General features: G+C 43.5%; 1 long non-coding RNA gene and 2 pseudogenes across 2 annotated transcripts in view; all 3 read left to right on the top strand.

The window, feature by feature from the left end:
• LOC146199437 (uncharacterized) overlaps positions 1 to 13,997 on the top strand; it is an 88,573-nt gene extending 74,576 nt beyond the window's left edge. The window contains exons 2-3 of the long non-coding RNA XR_014704752.1: positions 12,094 to 12,187; positions 13,867 to 13,997. This is a non-coding gene — a long non-coding RNA (uncharacterized LOC146199437). The remainder of the gene's footprint in view (positions 1 to 12,093; positions 12,188 to 13,866) is intronic.
• Positions 13,998 to 14,582: 585 nt separating this feature from the next.
• On the top strand, positions 14,583 to 17,629 carry LOC146199436 (uncharacterized; annotated as a pseudogene). The gene is made up of 5 exons (XR_014705080.1): positions 14,583 to 14,698; positions 15,250 to 15,425; positions 15,862 to 15,921; positions 16,434 to 16,637; positions 17,504 to 17,629. The product of XR_014705080.1 is annotated as an uncharacterized LOC146199436 (transcript).
• An 889-nt stretch (positions 17,630 to 18,518) lies between these two features.
• Positions 18,519 to 19,376, top strand: LOC146199435 (uncharacterized; annotated as a pseudogene).
• Positions 19,377 to 19,894: the final 518 nt, after the last annotated feature.

The raw sequence follows: 19,894 nt of genomic DNA, 5'->3' as shown, positions 1-19,894 counted from the left end.
CATGAGCGCTGTAGGACAAGAAACATGCTCTGATTTCGCTTTAAGAGAGCGCCTCAGTGATGATTATTGGACTGGGTGGTCTGAGGTTAGTTAATAGAGGTGACCTAATCACAGTGGTCAGGAATCAAACTTCAATGGATTATTATATTGAAGAACCGTCACGATGACGTCAAAATGTTGCGTACCCGACAACACAAAAGTAGTAGCCGCTGAAATCTCGTCCCTTGGAAGGACCCCTAGATTTTAATCGCAGGGCGTCGCACAGCATGTTTTTTTGTTTGTTTGTTTCCAATTTTCACTAACATGGGAAAGGTATAAATTCTTATTGATTGATATCACAGTGCTTGATGCTTACGATATGACACAATACATTTTCCTTTCTGTCATGATCTAATGAGTGGTCATGCGCAGGTGTAGGTCCCTTTAAACCGAAAGGGCACACCATATTTAGATTTGACATTTAAGGACATGCAGGTGACCGCTGTTCTTTGTGCGCGCCAACATGGAGCTCCCTCGTTGTTACAGAGGTGCCACAATAAGTCCGAGCGCTACTCAGTTCGCTAACTTGAGAAGCAAGGCTCAGACAAAAATTGGAATGCAAATGCGTTAAATTAAATCCCAGCGTGTTACTGTCAGAGCTGAAAGAACTGAAAGATAGGGTAATTACAGAACGAGAAGATCGAGAGGCCATAAAGTCTGCTTTGACACTGCCTATACTTTTTTCATGGCTGATAACGTATAGCCTCCAAAAGCAGGCAGTTCCATATTTATTACCAGAAAACTGTTCTATCTAGAGATTTTCTCTTCAGTAGTGTGCATAGCTGCGTGCACTGTTGATTCTGTAGGACATTATGTGTGCTTTACCAAGTGCAGTCAATTTTAATGCTCCAGCAGGGGCAGTAAAAGACCTACTTAACTCAGTTTTTCATATTGCTATCTTCCTCTTCCAAGTTAAGCCCTCTTTCTGCGTGCAGTTTTCTTTTCTTTTTTTTTTTTTTTGTGGAGGAGTCGATGGGGAGAGAAATCGAAATCTTCTTTGAGTGAGTCTTTTCATGTAGAATTGCTTGCGAAAGATGAAGTGGAAAGTATGCGAAAAAAAAATAAGAAGAGAACGACGGACACGTTAGGGGCGAAGGAGGCGTGAAACTGACAATAATATGCCCAAGCGGGGCTCCGGTGACAAACCAGGGCTTCTGGCCACTATTACTTCTGAATATCGAAATGGGAAAGCAGAAACCCAGCTGGATGAAAAGTGCATCCATGTCTGTCTCTCAGTTCTTGCCCCATAGTAAACTACTTCGAATTTTCCGTTCCGTGTCCTGGGCGGAGCAGCAAGTTCTCTCGGATGCGTTCCCTTTGCGTTTTGCATAACGCGACAGGCGACAAGGGGGTATACAGTGACAAGCCTGGATTTCGCACAAGCGACGCCTAGCATTCCGATATCTCTGCCTGTGTCTTTGTTTACCTTTCTTAGTCCACGTCTCAGACTAGTGCATTTTATTTCACTTTCTACTCTTAAGTTTTAGGCTTAAACATAGTACGAGGACAGCAATGCAGTGCAGCTGTACAGCAGCTCAGGGCCACTGCTACATAGTGCAGTTATTCCTACCAATATCAACAACAAGAGAGAGTACATAAATTTTTTTTCTCCCGAGCTTCTTGCAATCAGTGAGCGCCGAAACGCGTCCCAAAGGAGCCATGTTACACCTTCACATGTTGCCGCTCTTGTTGTAAACCAGCTATATCATCTTTGGGATTTCTTGATTACAAACGGACCATATGTATCATATTTCATAATACGGTGGTTTCTGAGGCCACTGGGCTGTGAACAAACAAACAAACAAACAAACAAACAAACAAACAAACAAACAAACAAACAAACAAACAAACAAACAGAAAAACACTACAAAGAAGCGCCTTTCGGCTTGAAAGAGAAATTACAGGATTTGTGCTTGAAATATAGTCTCGGATAAATGGTTTCGCGCTTTCAATTCATAAAATATTTTCTCGCAAATTATCGGCACTTATCCGCTTGGTGCATAAGATTCGGGACCATTTTTTTCCGAACTATCTTCCTTCCCGATTTGTAAGTTTTCGTGCCTTTAAAAGGAAAACAAAAACAACGCAGAATTTGATATTTCTCAAAGAACCTTGTACGAAGAAATTTCATGTTGCGGCTGTTGGACAGAAAGTATATTCTGTTACGAAAAGCGGTGCCCTTATAAGTCGAAATCTTCTGCAGTTATGAAAAAAATTGTGTAAGTACAAAAGAAAAAAGACTTTTGTCATCGATGGAGCTCTTGCCCGGTTTGTGAGAACAGGCCGGATAAAAAAAAAATGATATTTCTACGACTAGCAGGCACGGCGTGAACGCAGGTAGAGCGGAAGAGCCTGCGGCGTTCACTTATGTATGCACGATATGCAAATATAAATAAACTAAGCTCGTTGTTGTATTCTAAGCACGAGTTCTTATTTCTTGGGGAAAATGATGACATGGTATGTGTTCGTGACTATCAGCCCTATAGATCACTGGAGGCCTGCACAAAGTGAAACAAATTTACATCCATGGAAAGAAGTAAATGTTGCTAGAAGACAATTGTGCGCTCCGTAATTACTTGCGTCCGAATGCTGGTGCACGCAGGTTCAATACTTAGGATCGGTTCCAGGTACCTTATGCTCTTCAACGCTGTGCGAAATCTCGGCATAAATGTTATAAAGAAGTACTTTTATGGCCATCAGCCTCGAGCTGGTGACCGAGTTCTGAACCACTTAATTCTCTCTCTCCAGGCCGGATAATACAATATACAACGCTGGAAATGAGCAGCATATATATATATATATATATATATATATATATATATATATATATATATATATATTCTTAGAGAGGTGGCAATAAAGCAATGCTGCATTGTTTGTATTGTAAAGTTTGTTTTGTACGTGTCTGTTGCCTTTTGGCGTGCAGTTTGTTGCCACAGCTTTTGGTCATGTGCCTAAACTATAGGATTGCGCTACTTTTAAAACATCTAGACTAGCATGTATTGGCGTCATTAGAAATAATAAAAAAGGAACCAAAAGGTCCATAAATAGCCAGTAGTTGGTAGAGACTGCTCGCAATAAAAATCGGTGCTGCGCTGCATGTTCAAATCGCGCGGGTTGTTTTGTTAGTATTTTAGAATTTTTCCCACTAAATATTTTTATCGCGATATATGACAAAGATTTGTCGAGGATTTCATATCTGATATGCATTGTAACACAAAATTCCAGACATAAATGACACTCCTGGCATTGCTTTTGGACGTGCTCACCCTTGCTTCACTTTGGAAATCGGAAGAGAAGTGTAAAAATTTCGGTGAATCTGAAACTGCGCTTTTAAGTTTATTACTTAACAGCGTTTTTTTTTTTTTTTTTCGTCTTCGGATCGTCGTTAGAGTACAGTCCTCCTTCCAACATGCACTTTGCTAATCGGTTAGTTAAATTCGATTATTTAGTGCTTCTGTAATCTCAGACGTATAGACGCAAGCTGTCACATGATGTGAAAGATTCCAAGGTATATATTTGAAGCGCTGCTTTAACCAAGCTTCGCGAACGTGCCATTGCGGCCTACGAGTCTCTCTACCGACTCGAGATCCATGTTTGCCGACCTCGATTCTCATCTCACTATAAATCTTCATTTTATTACACTTTACTTCTCAAATATACAGATCCACATGTCAGATCAAGTGCATTTTTCGAATCCGCATTTTCGCTTACGTCGCTTGTGTATACGCAGCTGCATGTTTGGTAAACTAGAGCTTCACGCTGTAGTGTGAACATTTTCAGGGTTGGATTAGGCTTTCTATATCAGAATTCAAGTGTGCCGAGCTCAATTTCCGTCATCCTAGAAATTTTATTTTCAGCGCAATTCATTTCATTCTTAAACAGGTCGCTAAGCGTGTCAGATAACACGTTTTAGGACAATAAGAGTTTTCGGTACACGCCGCTTGCGCCGGCGTAACTGGGTATTTCACTGACGGGATTGTAACATTGGCACGTTAGATATATCTGCCCGGTTAACTCAAGCCTTCTATCACGATGTCTTATGACCTGCACTCCTCGTGAGACTATGTAGGTTTGGGTCCAAATCATTTATATCTGTTTCTCTTAAGAAACAACACTTTTTGAATACTTCTTCGTTCAATTCCTATAGAAACGTTTCATCTGTCACCACCATTAATTATATGTAGTGTTTTTAACCACACTTTCCGCTGATAAAGGGTAACTACATTATGCTGCCCTTCATCCACGATGTCGAAGTAAATGAGTGCTTAGCTAAGACACCTATTTCTCTAAAATTTCTGTTCTGCTTCTTGGCGGGGGCATTGTACAGCCGGAGAGAAGAGCATAATAGGCTGCTTTATCTGACTGACGGCCTGACATAAGCGTTTCTTCCGTGCCAGCCTGGGCGCAGTCTCGCGTCATATCATAACTGTATGTACCGATGAGCCGAAATGCAGGTCCTTTTACGACCTCTGCTTTTTAATCAAAATTGATATCAATTTTTTTATGTTAAATACATGTAAAATCTAGGCGATACTCAGCAATAACTTCACTGCTGGTATTCACCGCAAAAGGCTTTTTTCCAGTCCCAGTTGATATCAAGAGAATGCAATTCAGTAGCCTTCTGACGTAACACACGGTTGAGTAACCTTTTATGCCTAACCTTAAGCAACAAATTGGAGCCCTAATAACAAGCACGGTAACAAGGCTTATTTCCCGGGGTATATAGCTCCTTGTTTCCCTCGGGCATCATCCTTTTCTCCCCGGTGATTGTGCGGCTACTAGCCTTGACCGGGTTCAATCCCGAGCCCTTGGCCTTTAACAGGGTGCAGAAAAAAAAAGTAGTTAAAGGCTATATATGTGATCGGGCTGCCTAGCGGCTGGCGGCGCGGCGTTAGGCAGTCGCGTCACGTTGACTTAAGCGCAGGCGGTGGTCGACTGCTTAACTCGCGAGGGCCGCATGAGCTACCCAAAAACAGGGCCGGCTCAACGAAGAAGTGAGCGCCATTAGCTTAGAAGAAATCGCCTTTGGAGCACAGAATTCTCGATGGAAGCCTTGCTCGAGAAATTGAGCGGCGCCGAGGCTGCTGAAGATGAACATGTTTGTTTTGCCTTCGGGAGAACCTCCGCGGCTTTCTCAGCCTGGTCTATTCGAAGGAGTACAGGTCCGGCGATGGGCGGCGGCTAAATATATACTCTTGGGCTCAGGACCCCTCTCGCCGCTGCTCGAAACGGTCTCTGCTCAGAGAATGCCGCTGCTAGGATTTACTGGCGACAGAGCTGTGGCTCTTCAACGCGTCCTGATTTCGCGTTCCTTCAGGCTATGCTTGGAGATAAAAGTGAATATCTTCATCGTTATTGCTTGAAGCTGCTCTACTTTGAGCCGCAAGTTGTTTTGAGAAGGCAGTGGTGATTCGATTTGAAGATTTTGATAAAGGGAAACTTTTCCCCATATTTTTCTTTCTGAGGGCGAAAGCTCGAGCTAATAGCCATTTGAGCGCGATTAGTTTTCAGGAAGTGAATAACGCAGGGAGGACCAACTTTCTGCTTCCCCTTGCCAGCTTGATCCGTTCAAGGCCGATCTGAACTTCATCTCAAAATTAATCCGTACGGTGGGTCAGTTTGTACTAAAATTGACCGGTCTTATATTTGATTATTCAATTGCGGCTGCTCTGCGCGCACCTTAATCTAAAAAGTTTTCGCACGTAAAGAATCCTTTTGCGCTGAACACGATGCGAAAATTTTCTATAACGTGGCATGGAAGATATGCTGCCGCGGTGCCTCGCTCTTACCGGCAGTGAGTTCAAAAGTAATACGGTATCGCTCTGTTCGCTGACAGAAATAATAACTTCCCGAATTTGCCATGAATATTGGCTAATTCGTTGAAGCCTGTAGCCACTAACAACAAACGATGAGAATATACAGTATTTCCGTTTTATCTCGTCTTTACCTTGTGTCAACATGGTTCAGTCACTGAACACGTATTTTAGGATCAGCTTCAATGGAAAGAATTCTAGGAGACAACGCCTAGCCCAATTTCATTTTCGTAAGTCTTCATCAGTGTGGGCACATGTCACTGTACATAGAGCATAATAATTAACACCAGTGTTAGCGGCAACAATGTTAACTACAATGGTGCCTTTCAATTGTAAGCAAACTTTACAGTTCAACCTTCGTCAATAAGCTAGAGCGAAATAACTTGCTCATAAAACGACAGGGAAATCTATTATTCTAAGCGTAGGAAGCTGGGCTAATTGGTTTCTAGCACAATTGTGAGACATTATTCGAGCGCACGAAAAACACGTGGAAATCTATATTACTAAGCGTAGGAAGCTGGGCTAGTTGGTTTCTAGCACAATTGTGAGACATTATTCGAGCGCCCGAAAAACACATGGACGAAGGTAGAAGAGACGCACACGAACGTTCGTGTGTTTTTCGTGCGCTGGAATAATGTATCACAATTGTACTAAGAAAAGCTGTAAAGCTTACAAGCTTACATGCCGCGTGGACATAGTTCGTCCCAGGGCATAGACCTTTTAAGCCGAGCAGAAAAGGTGAAATGTTTAGGCACCGAATTTATTCGATAAAAACCACAGCAGTCCGCTAGCATAAGCGTGTAGAGTTGGACTATGCGACTGCCTTGAGGTCTGCGCTCGAATATAACCTGAGGCAGATTAGTTAAAAAAAAATCGCGCCAGCTGAGGCGGATTACTGGTTTCTGAGAAAGTCGCTATATAGCGAGTTTACTGATGAAGTCTTGCACTGCTCCAGGACAGAGAGTGTGCGTACGTGGCTTCGCTTTGCAGTTTCGTGGCATATGGTGTGGGCATACTTGCACGCGGGTTCTTTTATTCGTGTGATTTTTTAGTCTTCTACCGTCTAGGCGGGCGCATGTCGCAAGAACGGTGCATTTTTGAACACCTAGGTAACGAAGTTGGGAATCTGTGGTGGCCTCTCACAAACATACCTTCTTCTCCTGATCTCTCTAATCCAGATATTGTCTTCGCATCCAGATGCTTGTAGACATTCCCAGGTTACATAAAAAGGGAATGAAAAGAACGAAATATTAAAGTTTCATCTCGCGAAGCAAATAAATCGGTAAAGGACAACGAAAACCTGTTTTTTTTTTTCTTGAAACCAGAGCTCTTAGTAGCTTTCATGGTAGAATGAGAATAAGAAGATGGCCACACAGTATAAAAGAGCAGTGGACAAGGGTAGAGAGGGTGCCTCAGTTCGTAAGCCAAGCCAACGTTTCGTTATGGAGGCTTGTCTTCATCTGGGCATCCCCGCGGTTCGTGAATCTATACGAAAATCTGTTTTTTTTTTTTTTTCGTTTCCTTTAGATTTAGTCCTATGCATTTTTCATTAAGTCTATCAAGCATGGCAGAAAGTGTAAATCAAAGCTAAGGTGAACTCTGCCTCGCTAAGAGCGTTGGAATAGCTAACAGCTATGCCCAACATGGCTTCTGGGGTCCAGATAATATAGGTAGTGTTAAAGAACATTGCCTACAGCGTTATAAAAACCGACATCCTTCTTATTTGTAAGGGATATTACTATAGCTTAACAGCGTACAATGCGATTCACCATTGCAGCTCTTTATTACAAAGGTGGCAGTTAATTTATCATTGTTAGAGGCTACTGCCAGGACCCTTAGTGTTTATATGGGCATTTTTATTTTATTGCAGCATTGGGAATACAAGAAACGGCCGGAATTACCACAAAGGCAAAGGTGTAACTTATGAAGAGACAAAACAAATAAAAAGTGCTTATCCAGGAGAATGAGAAGAACAGAAGAAAGGCACTCTGAAGAATTGATTCCCTCCAATGAGAGCAGCTTCTTCGACACTGCAAAGTAAAAAAGTTGCGCTCATCACAAGATGAGGCAGGTAACTAGGCTAGCGGTATCACGGTGTTGCAAGATATGCTGCTTGTGTTGCAGCGTGGTCTTCAGCCTCAGTGGACCTGTGACAATCAAATTCTACCTAAACGATTTCTTAGCAACAGCGTAATATCTGTGTACTCGATTTCTTCCAGGAAGGCTGAAACTTGGATCCCCAGCACAAGAATAAACAACTGGCAAGCTGCGTGGTGGCAGCCCAAAATAAGCTCTCCTAATGCGCTCAAGCGAGGAACGAGAGTTTGCCAAGAAGGCAGTGTCATTGTGCACGGACGAGCTGGATTTAGGGACTGCTACAATGTGCTAGAGGATGCAATTCAGAAGAAAACTTAAAGCTAGCTGAAAATAATTAAGCGTTGTGGTCATTCCACGGCACTAGGTGGCCTGGAATCCGACCTGCCGTATGTAACAATTTTGCAGCCTGAAGTAATAGCTTCCACTCAGCTATATAACCTTTTGTGTGATGCCTGAAGACTCCAGGGTTGCGCAGCAGAGACGCTCGTGCGACGCTGTTGCGTCTGTTATTTTGGCGTAACGAGAATACATGTCATAATCTATTAGGTAGGAGGTGCCCGATTGTGCAGCACTTTTTATGTGAGGTTTAAATTCTCCGGAAACCCCTATATTTACACGATCACTCCTTTTCACTTCTAATCAGAGCCATTTCATACGCCTTGCGTACAGTTCAATAAAAAGGTAATTCACACTCTTTTATTTAGAGCGTTTTCAACCTATCAGAGATTCCTTTGCATCAGTACAACTTAGCGTCCGTCATGTCACAAATGAGGTGCTTGTTAATCCCGTATATTGAACGCAGTAAATAATTACTCACGAAACAATGAGGAGTGTAGCTCGTCCTCGGTCCTTTCTTTTTGTCTTGAGCAAACATTTTGTCAATGCTAGTAACAAAACTCATTTTTCTTTAAAAACTTATAGCCTTTGTAGACCTTTAAGAATTTCTGAATTTTTTTTTGCGAATCTCGATATTTCGATCCATAACAACAGCGCGACAGACGAGACGTGGGAGAAAGGACGACAACACAGAGTTGTGTTCAGCGCTCTGTGTTGTCGTCCTTTCTTCCACGTCCCGTCTGTCGCGCTGTTGTTATGGATCACCGTGCACACTAACTCGCCCAACAACTGGTATTGTCGATATTTCGATGTTGCTAGTTCTATAAATTATGCACATTGTATGAAATTTCGTGCATTTCTGCAGAACAATCACCGGCATGCGTATTGCGCTTGAAGTTTGCCAGCTAGAATATATTATTTAAGCGGAAAATATGAATTTTTTATAGAAGCAAGAACTGGAAAGAAAGAAAAAGTTGAAAATTCTTTAAAAGAGTTCTTCTAGGTGCTAACAAGCAAATCTGGCGTGCCATTTCGCATGCACATATAACGACAGAAAGCGGTACCAAAATTACCCATGCGTTCAATTAAGACGAAAATCTGTCGCCAGAAATGCATCAACGCTCATAAGCCTTTCATCCCTTCGACAGGCCGTTTATATAATTTCTGCGTAGCCAATTAGTCGCTTTCCTCAAAGAATCCTTTTATCTCTTCCCGCCAGCCGCAGGGAATTTCAACTGCTCCTATGTTTAAGGCAATTACGCGCATTCAACCTCGTTCAACCCCGCCCTAGCCCACACTCCCCCCCCCCCCCCCCCTTTATTTATTTTTTTGCTGCACTTTAAGCCCTTACAGTCTGAGTATCTCTTGCTTCTTCATGAGGATATTATACTTTTATTTCTACGCATCAGTGGTAACTTGAGTCAAGAGGAGGTTACAAGATGCCATTCGACCCGAATCTCGAGCTATCGTATTGCAGTCCCTTGGCCTGGAGAGCGAAGACGAGGGGTGCGCATAGTTTTGCGAGAACACCGATCAGCAAGAGAGAGAGAGTGGAGGTTGTTGTTGTTGTGGCTGTAGGAAGAAGGAAAAGAAAATGCACGGACCTGCTACTGGCTCTGTAGCTGAGCTACCTCCGCTGCCTCGTGCGGACAGCAGACAGAAAGTAGAGAAGAAAGAAAAAGAAGAGTGAGAGATAGACTGGCGCCGCAACAGCCGTCTTCCACCACCCAAGCGGTGGCGGGCGCAATGACGGCCTGTAACAGATAAAAATTCGGTGGCTGGGTAGCCCCCTCCGCAAGCGGCGTTGAACTACCGTCCCAGCCCCGTAGGGCTAGGAACAGCCATCCTTCACTCCACCTCAGTGGATGTTAGGGCATTTAGGGCCGTAAAGGCATCAACGCAAGATAGCATAGCCAAGGAGAAAAAAGTAAACATTGTAATCAAATGGGTTGTGGTAACCATGAAGGGCGAACCCAGAAAGAATTGCAGTCAAGTTCAGCGCGTTTAATAAAAAGAATTGCTATGATTTACCTGCCCAATTTGGGTTCTTGCAACTGAATCACTCATTAAGACGATGGCAATGCAGACGACGTTATTTCGAGAAGACACGACTCATGCATTTATCGGTCGACTGGGATCAGTCTGCAAGACTTTGGCCACTCATCATTTAGATTTTCATCATGTGTTAGAGGGTAATAGATAAAGCGTGAACTATATGAAATTTATCGAATCACGCAAAACCACCGGCCCCAATCGCCAGCTTTCCTGATAAGTCCAGAAAAATATAGTGGTAAAGAGCCATGTAACTGTGTCCATGTAGTGATAAGGCAAACAAAGTCATGTACTAGCAGCCATAAACAAAGGATATTGTTTTAAAACGCACATACTGAACCTCGCGGCTGAGTTCTTGAAGTACATTAATCCACAATAATACACTTGATGCAGAATAATGTGTGACAGAGGTTCTTGCATGACATAATATTTCGTGGGGTGCTAGGAAAGAGCTACTTGATATTACCAGTTTCTCAGTTTTGGCAAACGTGAAATGACAATACGTGAACAATGTGAACAATTAAGCAGAGGACCACATACGTGTACGAAGTCGAAATCTGGCACCCGCAATGCGCCAACAGGCGACGGGAAGCAAGGGCGATATAGAATCTACGTCACGGCTACGTATTGCCATTCTGGTCCTCCGTGCCCTCTCAGTGAGCTTTTTTTTTTTTACTTTTTTTCCTCCGTCTTTCTGAGAACCGGGTGGTGTCAACGGGGGAGTGGGTGCCTGGCGTACAGGAGGGAGCGTACGCGACGGCTGCGCACTAATTGTTCCAATGTATTTCTTCTCTTCGTGTGCCTACATGAGTGCAGGCGTGTGTGTGTAGATAGCGGAAAAAAGGTTTAGGAGATGCTGTGCACGCTTAAAAGCTCACTTTCCGTTGTTGTCGTCAATAGCACATCCTTATTTCCCTGAATGCGCGTAATGAGCAAGCTATGCTCTCTTGCTCCAGCTCATCTTTGGGCGTGCGGCTCAGCACGTACACGTTGAATAACTCGAACTGATTCATACTACGCAAGATGAAACGATGCAAAGACGTGGTCTCGAGCAGTGGGCAGGTGCGTTTACTAGGCAATAGTTTATTCCGCTTGCTCGAGATGGGAAGCTTGGTGGCAAATAAAAGTTAACAAAAAACAAAAACAAAAACAGGAGCGGTGAATGCGTTAGCATTATTACTGTCTCTTGACATTTTCTTCTTGGCTTTCATGCATTTCATTTCTCATAAAGTTTCTTCACTCAAATTTACTGGAAAACCACCCAAAAATTTTGACTTGCTCTTTGTTGAGTGATTGTTATTTTAATTTTTACATTCTTTTCGTGACAGTCACCGCATTAGCTGCCCCTCCTCTTCACTACCTTGGCCTGGGCCGCCCCTTTTCACTCAAATACGCCGAATGAAACGCAAACAATTATTTTATTTCATCGTTCATTTGTTTTCATTCGTCCGTTTTGAATTTCATTGAAGTCCACATTGAAATGCGCTTTAAAATACTTTACCCCGACGGCACACGACGCTCGACGGACGTCCGAACTCGGTGGCTGAGTTAATTGCATATTGCTATTCAGTGCTTTGTTGTGTTAATGAAAGTACAGCAGAAAACGGAAAAATTAAACACCTGTTGCATGTTCTGTTGCCTGCTTTACTTTTTCACCACAAATGTATTGAGCACTGGTATGTAACTGAAATTTCTATCACATATGCTTGCTGAGTTTTACATGAGTGTTATTATCAAATTTTTACATCAATAGGGACCCAGCGAGCAAGGTCCGGGAAACATCTGAATGGTGTTGTGCCCGGGCAAGCCGCCTGGATTCCGCTCAACCGAAAGTCAAGCTTCTCCTGGTAACACCCTTTACGCAAGCCCCGCTGCTGCTTCGCATGGCAATGTCGCAGTGCCAGGAAGCATCAGCGGTCAATAAATCTTGTTGCTGGGCTAGTTGGTGATACACTCTTAGAATAAAAACGTAGCCCAAAAGGACGAGGACGGAGAAAGGGTTCGTGTTTGTGTCCCTTCCTCCGTCCTCGTCCTTTTACGCTACCTTTTTATTCTAAGAACATCAGCGGTCAACGTATTCTAACACGCCTGAAATCTCAGACACCCGGGCGCCGATCGCCTGGCGGCGAGTCGCCTTCGCGCCGCGGCAATTTCGAAGCGAGCGTTCAGCGTGCTCGCTGATTAGACCTCTTAGGCTGCCGTCACGCGCTGCATCCGGAGTGGACAATTTGAGTACCAACGTCTTTCCTAGCCTATATAAGCGAGCGCACTGCTTCTGGAGACCAAGGCATACGCGCCTTTGTTCATCTCTTCGACGCTGACTTGGTTTCATCGCTACTGCCAAGGGAGCAGGCAGCACTCGATAAGAAAACGGATGACGCGAGGTACGGGACGTACTGCTATACGACACAACAATGTCCGGCTCTGGGTTCTGTCGGATGTCCGTGGGACGTGATCCGGAGTCACAAATGATAGTCCGACGGATATTCGCATTACGTATGTAGAACATAAACGGATTTCCGTCGGTCGTCCGCACCTCTGAAAAAAGGACGTCCGCCGGTCGTCCGTCGTGCAACCATGGCCGTCTGGGTATTGAGGCCAGCAGACGGGCCGTTCTTCCGCAGGCTGTTGTAGCGCCTTTGAGGACGACAATCACGGAACAACTATTTTCGCTGATAAAACTGCTAGGCTTGACAACAGTCGGAAGCCTTGGTCGTCGTCTAATTACTTTTTTCTGTTCTGCATACTAAAATTCCTCTTGGCATATGTAATGCCCAGAAGTAATTTTCGACTTTAGTAGAGAAAAAAAAACGAATCGTCTTTTTGAGAAAACTGATTGTTCTCTTCCATACTGACGGAGCGTGTACAATGTGCAACGCGCGAAGAGCACTGGTAGAAATCGAACAGTGAGCGCAGCTCTAAGAGGGGTAATGCCTACGTCCTTATTTACTTTTTGCGAGAATTACCGCTTTTCGTTTACAATGGCAGGTCTTCAAGCTGAGTTTCTGAAACGAGCGATACCTCAGTGTCACCAGCCGCCTAAATTCGCCGCTTCGCAAGACTACTCAAGGCTGCCCATACGCTCCAACTGTAGGGGAAGAAAGAAAATATTAAGAGAGGACGCCCTGCTGAAACAGGACTCAGGACGTACAGTCGTGAGCAAAAGTGGTATACAACACTCAGCCGGTGGCAGAGCTCGGGGAAACTGCGTCATGACTTTATCTAACAACAGCTACCTATAGAAGATCGGGACAACAGTGGCAATGCCCCATTTTTTCCACATGCACGTGCCACTGTCGTCCCTGTCGCCATCGCTATATGGCATTTCTATGCACTTTTCCCGAGCTCCGTCACCGGCTAAGTGTTCTATACCACTTTTGCTCAGGACTGTGCGTCCCAACTACGAAGGTGTCTAGTATTTTTACCCAACGCCAGAGGGCACAAACTGGAAAAATGTTTTTAAATACAAGAACACAATCTTCCTGTTGTTAAATAATCATCTAATGCTTTACGGCCAGTATTTCAGCATACATATGAAGATGTAATTTATTGAAGAAACATGCTAAACTGCAAATCGGCTGCTCTATCATCACGTGATTGTGGGCGTCGTCTGCGTCGGTATTGCTGTGGTGCACCAAACGACCTTTCGCTTGCTGGACGACAGGTGAGACACTTTTTTTGCTTGAAAATACTGGCATAAAGAGTCAGCACAAGCTAGTGTAGTGTTTTTACATCCCAGAGGGCTATTTCCATTCGGCGCAGCACGGTATTTAAAGCGCGGCGCCATTGCAGGTTTGATTACAAAAGTAAGAGGGTGAGATGAGGGGCAGCTAGCACGAATGTATAAAGCATGCACTTATTTCACGGTGCAGCTTAAGGGCAAAATCGTGCTCATTTATGAAATCCTGAGCCTGTTTATTACTCTGGCAATTGCGGGCAGGTTGTTTTGCTCATGGTGAAACACACTGCACGCCATATGCTCGCACAGGCGCACAATTGGCGCGTATATCAAATCCGGAAAGGGCTCATATTAGTATAATTTATCTGCGCCTGTCGTCAACTCCTATTTAGAGTCAAATCAGTCGAAGCGTATTACGTGTGCCACTGTGCAGCGTTTTTGAATGGTTGAGCACTTTTAAACTGCGTTCAAAACAATTTTTTAACATTGTTATGACTTGTGAATATGGTTTCGTAACTCGGAATAGCACACGCGTGTATTGACACTTTTCACACTATTCTGCCATGCCGTCCGGCGGCCCTTCCTACAGCAGCTGCTTCTCCATGTCGTGATGCCAGAACAACGGCAGAACGCACAAGAAGCCAGGAATTAGTTTCTTCCGCGTACCACGGGACAGCAGGTGCGTTGAGTTTTCTTATGTTTTGAATCTCTTTAAGCTTACTGTTTGCGCATTAAAGTTGAAAACAAAAACATATATGCGATTTTAAAGCGCTCACGCGTCAGCTTATAATTGGAAGGTTTGAACAAAACGGCTTCCCCCTTAGAGTTTTAAGGATAGCAAATTACTAGCATTGCGGATTACCGAATGTTGTATTTATTATTTCGGAACGCTTGCAGTAGTGGTGTACTGAACATTTTTTCCTTTAGATTAGCCCAGAGGAAAATAGACGAAAAAAGGATAAGCAAGCTGGGACGCTGCTCGCAATATTGGCATTGTCTGATATGTATTATTTAATGTGGTGTAGGCGGTAATTCAGAACCACAAACGAAAGCAAAATTATGCTTTTTTTGTCACTGCTATCATAGGCTTGCTGCTGCACCAGCAATTTTTATTCATTTTACTATGACTATGCTATTGCGTTTGGTGCAAACGTCTTGCGATACCGAATGTAATAATATATTATTAATGCAATGACGTTTACGCTGATAGTGTTTTCATTTCCATTGCAGGATAGCAGAATGGGTTCAGTACACTCGAAGAGACAACCTTCTGAGAAAGTCGGCCAGCCTACTGTATGCAACATACAGGGCTTGCAATGACCACTTCATTGCTAAGGATATAATGGAACCTGACCACACAAGGCTCACAAAGCTGGCCGTGCCCAGCTTTCTCCCAGTTGAACAGTGTAAGTATTTGGCAAAAAATTAATTTTCTGCAATGAGTGTCCCCCGTTTAAAATTTTTATAGTTTGCTCTGAAGCTGTTCTTAGCCCACTGACTACACCTCACTGTTAAAGTTGTGGCTGGTAAGAAGTCCCAAATTTTATTTGTTTGGGGGTGTTAGTTTTCTTGCAGAAAGATTGCCTTCCTTGCTTAAGCAGTGTACCAGCGGAACTTTGTGTTGAAAGACTGCACATATTATCTCGCCTTCACTTGAAGTCTGCCTGTACCTCACACAGATCTAATCTGGCACTATCAATCACTTAAAGTCGCGAAATCGCCTGTTTCTGAACTGGACACTTTCTTATTATTTTGTTCCAGCTACCAAGAAGTGAAAGAAAAGTTTTAATTTTTTTATATAATATATGCTGTGCAACTTGCGCCAATGAAAAATACTTTCAGGTCCCTCCGATGCGACTGCTACCCCTGACTGCTGTGTGACTGGAGAATCTGCATTTCAAGGTGAGAATAAGCTTCAATTTTTAGCGAAAGCTACACTGCGGTAGGTTTTCAAGACCTCGGGTGGCCGCTACGGTCTCATAAAAAAATCAGCCTGCCATGACATTTGAATTCACGTTACCCCTATGCCATGGGCAGGGGTAACTCGGGTCGCCAACGCGGGTCGCTCCTTTCATATGTGAGGGTGATATCAGAATCAGCCTGCCAGAACCGTTTACATTCTCGTTATCCCTACGACACGCGGGAACAATCCACACGGCTTGGTTGAAGCGGGACTTTATATGTGGGCTGGTAGCTTACGCTCTCGCGTCATACCCTTAAAGGATGAACTTAAGTGTCCCCAATAATGTAGCACCTTACACTGAGAGGGCGTTATAGGGGAATAATGAAGCAAGCAAACGAAGCTTTCGCCGTTGCTTTCGCAATTCAACTAGGGTTAACCAGAGCTAAACCACAACTATATTTTTTTTTTAATTTTAGAGCTGGTACTAAATGTTGATGATTACTTACTGCAGAATTCCCGGAAGAGGATTCCAGCCACGGTTTCTTCGTATTGCAGGATCCTCCACAATAAGTTCAAAGCTCTATACTATTGTGAATAACTGACTGATGAGCAAACACCTTCGGGTCGTCTGCGACTGAAGAAGGGCCTTCTGTAGGCTTCTGGGATGAATCTTTGGCCAGTAGTACACTCGTGACAGAAGAGGCTTCTGTGATTGGTGAGTGTGCTGTTTAGTGTAAGTGTACAGATTTTGCTGATGTTGTCACCCCTGCAGGATGCTTGCAAAACTCTTCTGGCAGCAATGTACCAGCCAATGTACAGACTCCAGAGGGCAACTTTAATTACCAGTTCAGCAGCAGCTTCCTGACAGAATGTCCTACTGCCCATCTTAAATATACGGTTGTACTGTAGCTTGTTCTTGTAAAATATGTTACAAAATATTATTTTAATTAGGCTACCTTTAAAAGAACTGCGCATGTTCAAAAATGGGAGGTAAGTGGTGCTCTGAGATATGCTTTTCATTTACTTGCTGTTCTCTCAGAAGGGAAACGGCGCAGTATTTTTTATTTTAAGTATGGTTTCTTGCCTTCACAAATAGCAAATGTGTTCAGCTTTTTACTAGGAGTCTTAAGGAGCACGAGTTGAGGAAATGGACAAAAAAAAAAACAATTTCGTCAGACCGTGGGCATTTGTAGTGTCTTACGCCTCATCGTTTTTTTCTGTGTCACTTAGTCATTTTTGAACATCCAGCGCTGGTTCTAGAAAGACCATGCACACCTGTTATCGCACTGTTGCTGCAATATTATTAAACATTGCTGTCTGAATTACCTGACATCCATTAACACTATAGTGTGACTATCCCCACAGCTCCTTTCAAACGGAGAAAATACAATGCAGTATTGCGCTTTCAGTATATAGCACGAGTAGGCGTTTTGAAAGCCGTGCCTACGGCTAAGGAGGTTTTAAACTTTCTATGTCCTGTATACCTAATACTTAGGCTGGTTATAAATAAATCACTAAGGATAGAGCTCGTACGAGGGGTTCCGCTGTTCCATCTTATGCCCTTATTTTTCTCTGTTACAGACCTTTCGAGCATACCTGCGACCAGTTCTCCATCAAGAAATATCCGAGCGAACCATTAAACAGCTTCAAGCCAAGAAGACAGCAAAGACGGCGGCAGAATACTCCGCATTCGATCTCCAAGGCCCTTTGCATTATCCAGCGGTATGTCACTGAGGAGGTTTCCAAACTGCTCTTTGCACATGTTCGCTTGAGGCCAAAAAGTGAGCACAAGCGGTTTCTTTTGTGGCTCAAGAAATGTGACCTGCACTTAAACGTTCGTGGCCCCCGAGCTTATCGATTTCTGGCTCCATATTTTTCTTTGCCCACCCAGCGTTCATTAAGAAGGTGGCTAGTCAATGTCCAGATGATACCCGGGATCTTTCCTGGAATAATTTCTTCAATAGAAGCAAACTTGAAATGAACGTGACCCTGTATGTTCTCTAATGGTTGATGAGATAGCACTGAAAAAAAAAAAAATTGTGCTTTGATGGAACGCAAGATGTTGTTCACGTGTTCACAGACGACCGTGTTGACCGCACTTAAATCATCGCTGACAGGACTTTGTTTGTTCTCCTTGCTGGTGATTCAAAAAGGTGGATCCAACCGGTAGCTTTTATTATAGGGCACACGTCGACACCATCGACTGTCATACATAATCTACTGGTTTCGCTCATTTTGGAGCTTGGCAGAATCGACAGTCCAGTGAAAGCTATAATTTGTGAATGTCAGCCTGGCTAACCAGCCAGGCATTGCTATTGCAAAGCCTTTTTTTAATGTAACGGTAGGCGGGTGTACTTCATATTTGACGTACCACATTTGAATAAAACACGCAATAATGTCCAGGCACACAAACTGCGCATTAGAGACGAAATTGTTGACTAGCCACACATTGCCAGCCTTTATGAATCCACGCATGAGCTGTTATTGCGATTGGCTTCAAAGTTGACTAAGCGCCACATTTATAAGAAACCTTTCGCAAATATGAAAGGTCAATAAAGCAGTACAGGTTCTCAGTGCGTTGGTCTTCATTGCAATCATGGCACTGGTGTATGCAAATGAGCTCCCTGATTCAGCCATGGCTACAACACGTTTTTGTGACCGCATGGATAAGCTTTTTGATTGTTGAATAGCTCCAGTACGAAACAAAAAACTGCAAAAGCTCCAACACGCAATCAAGAAGTGGGATCCCGAGTTGTCTGACTTGCTTCGAGGTCAACTTCTTTAAATTGAGCCAGGAAAGCTTGATGGCAGACATCAGCCGCAAACAAATTTGTTGGTTGGCAGATAACAACTGATAAGGCTGTTTGTCAGCTATGGGATGTAAACAATTACGGCTTTGAATAGCTGCTCCCGCGTAGAATCCAGCACGATCCCCTTGAAAACATAGTTGGACACATCAGACAGAAGCAAGCTTGTAACACAAACCCAAATGTGTCGCAATTTATTTCTGGTCGGAAACATCTGTATCAGGAAATTGTTCAAACTATCCGAACATGGAAATGTAGAGGACATTGGATGTGACCGTTTTCATGAGCTCTCGTAATTCTCCCTCACTAGCGAACCTTTTGTTGGCAATGAGGATTGTCCACAGCTTGATGACCTTCCCTTGTTGGACGATCTTTCTGAACTTGCTGGCGATGTTCATTCATACATCATTGATGACTCGGCAGCTTATGTTACTGGATGTCTGATCAAACTGTTTGTTGGGAAGTCAGATAACACCTAAAGTTGCCCACAGTTACTGAGAGACGACAGTGAGACTGTGCATGGTCCTCACAAATATTTCACGGTTCTCAAAGCATACCACGCGCCTAGCAATCTGTTTGGTAATCTGATTGTGCCACCCAGAAAACTTTTGCTTATGTACAGGTGCTTGAATCGCACTTTCTTGTAATAATTAAGGCCACCGCACATCTCCCAAAAGTCTGTGATGTTAGGTATCACCCTTTGTCGCGAGTTGGCGACTTTCATTTCTGCTCTGCTATGTATCACAAGAAGTTTGTGAGAATATTTTGCACAGTTCGTTTCGTGAACCGCATGTGCGTTTCGTGAATCGAAACTTAGATAAGGTTAGGATTCAGTCTTTGGTTTCTGGTGTGCAACTCGACAAGTTCTAAGGTTAGAAAATGCTTTGCACAAACGTATATACATTCCTTGAAGAGACAGAGTACCGCTGTGAAATTTCTTGAAATGATCTGGATATTCTTAAAATCAAATAACAATGATGGTCTTGTCAGCATATTTTGTAATCTTAACCACTTACGGGCCAACTATAGGTATTTGATGCAAGTCGGTCGATCGCCACGTGTGCTTTAGCTGAAGTCACATAGTGATAGCAAAAGCACATCTGATGTTTGAATGTTTTCAAATGAATTATACACATGATGGTAAGCATCATAATTTTAAGCGGGC

The sequence above is a fragment of the Amblyomma maculatum genome, chromosome 2 (assembly GCF_055883805.1).
Source record: "Amblyomma maculatum isolate TAMU_Amacu chromosome 2, ASM5588380v1, whole genome shotgun sequence".
NCBI classification, from domain to species: Eukaryota; Metazoa; Arthropoda; class Arachnida; order Ixodida; family Ixodidae; genus Amblyomma; species Amblyomma maculatum.
The sequence above is the reverse complement of the archived record's forward strand: the minus strand, read 5'-3'. Positions and strand labels throughout refer to the sequence as shown.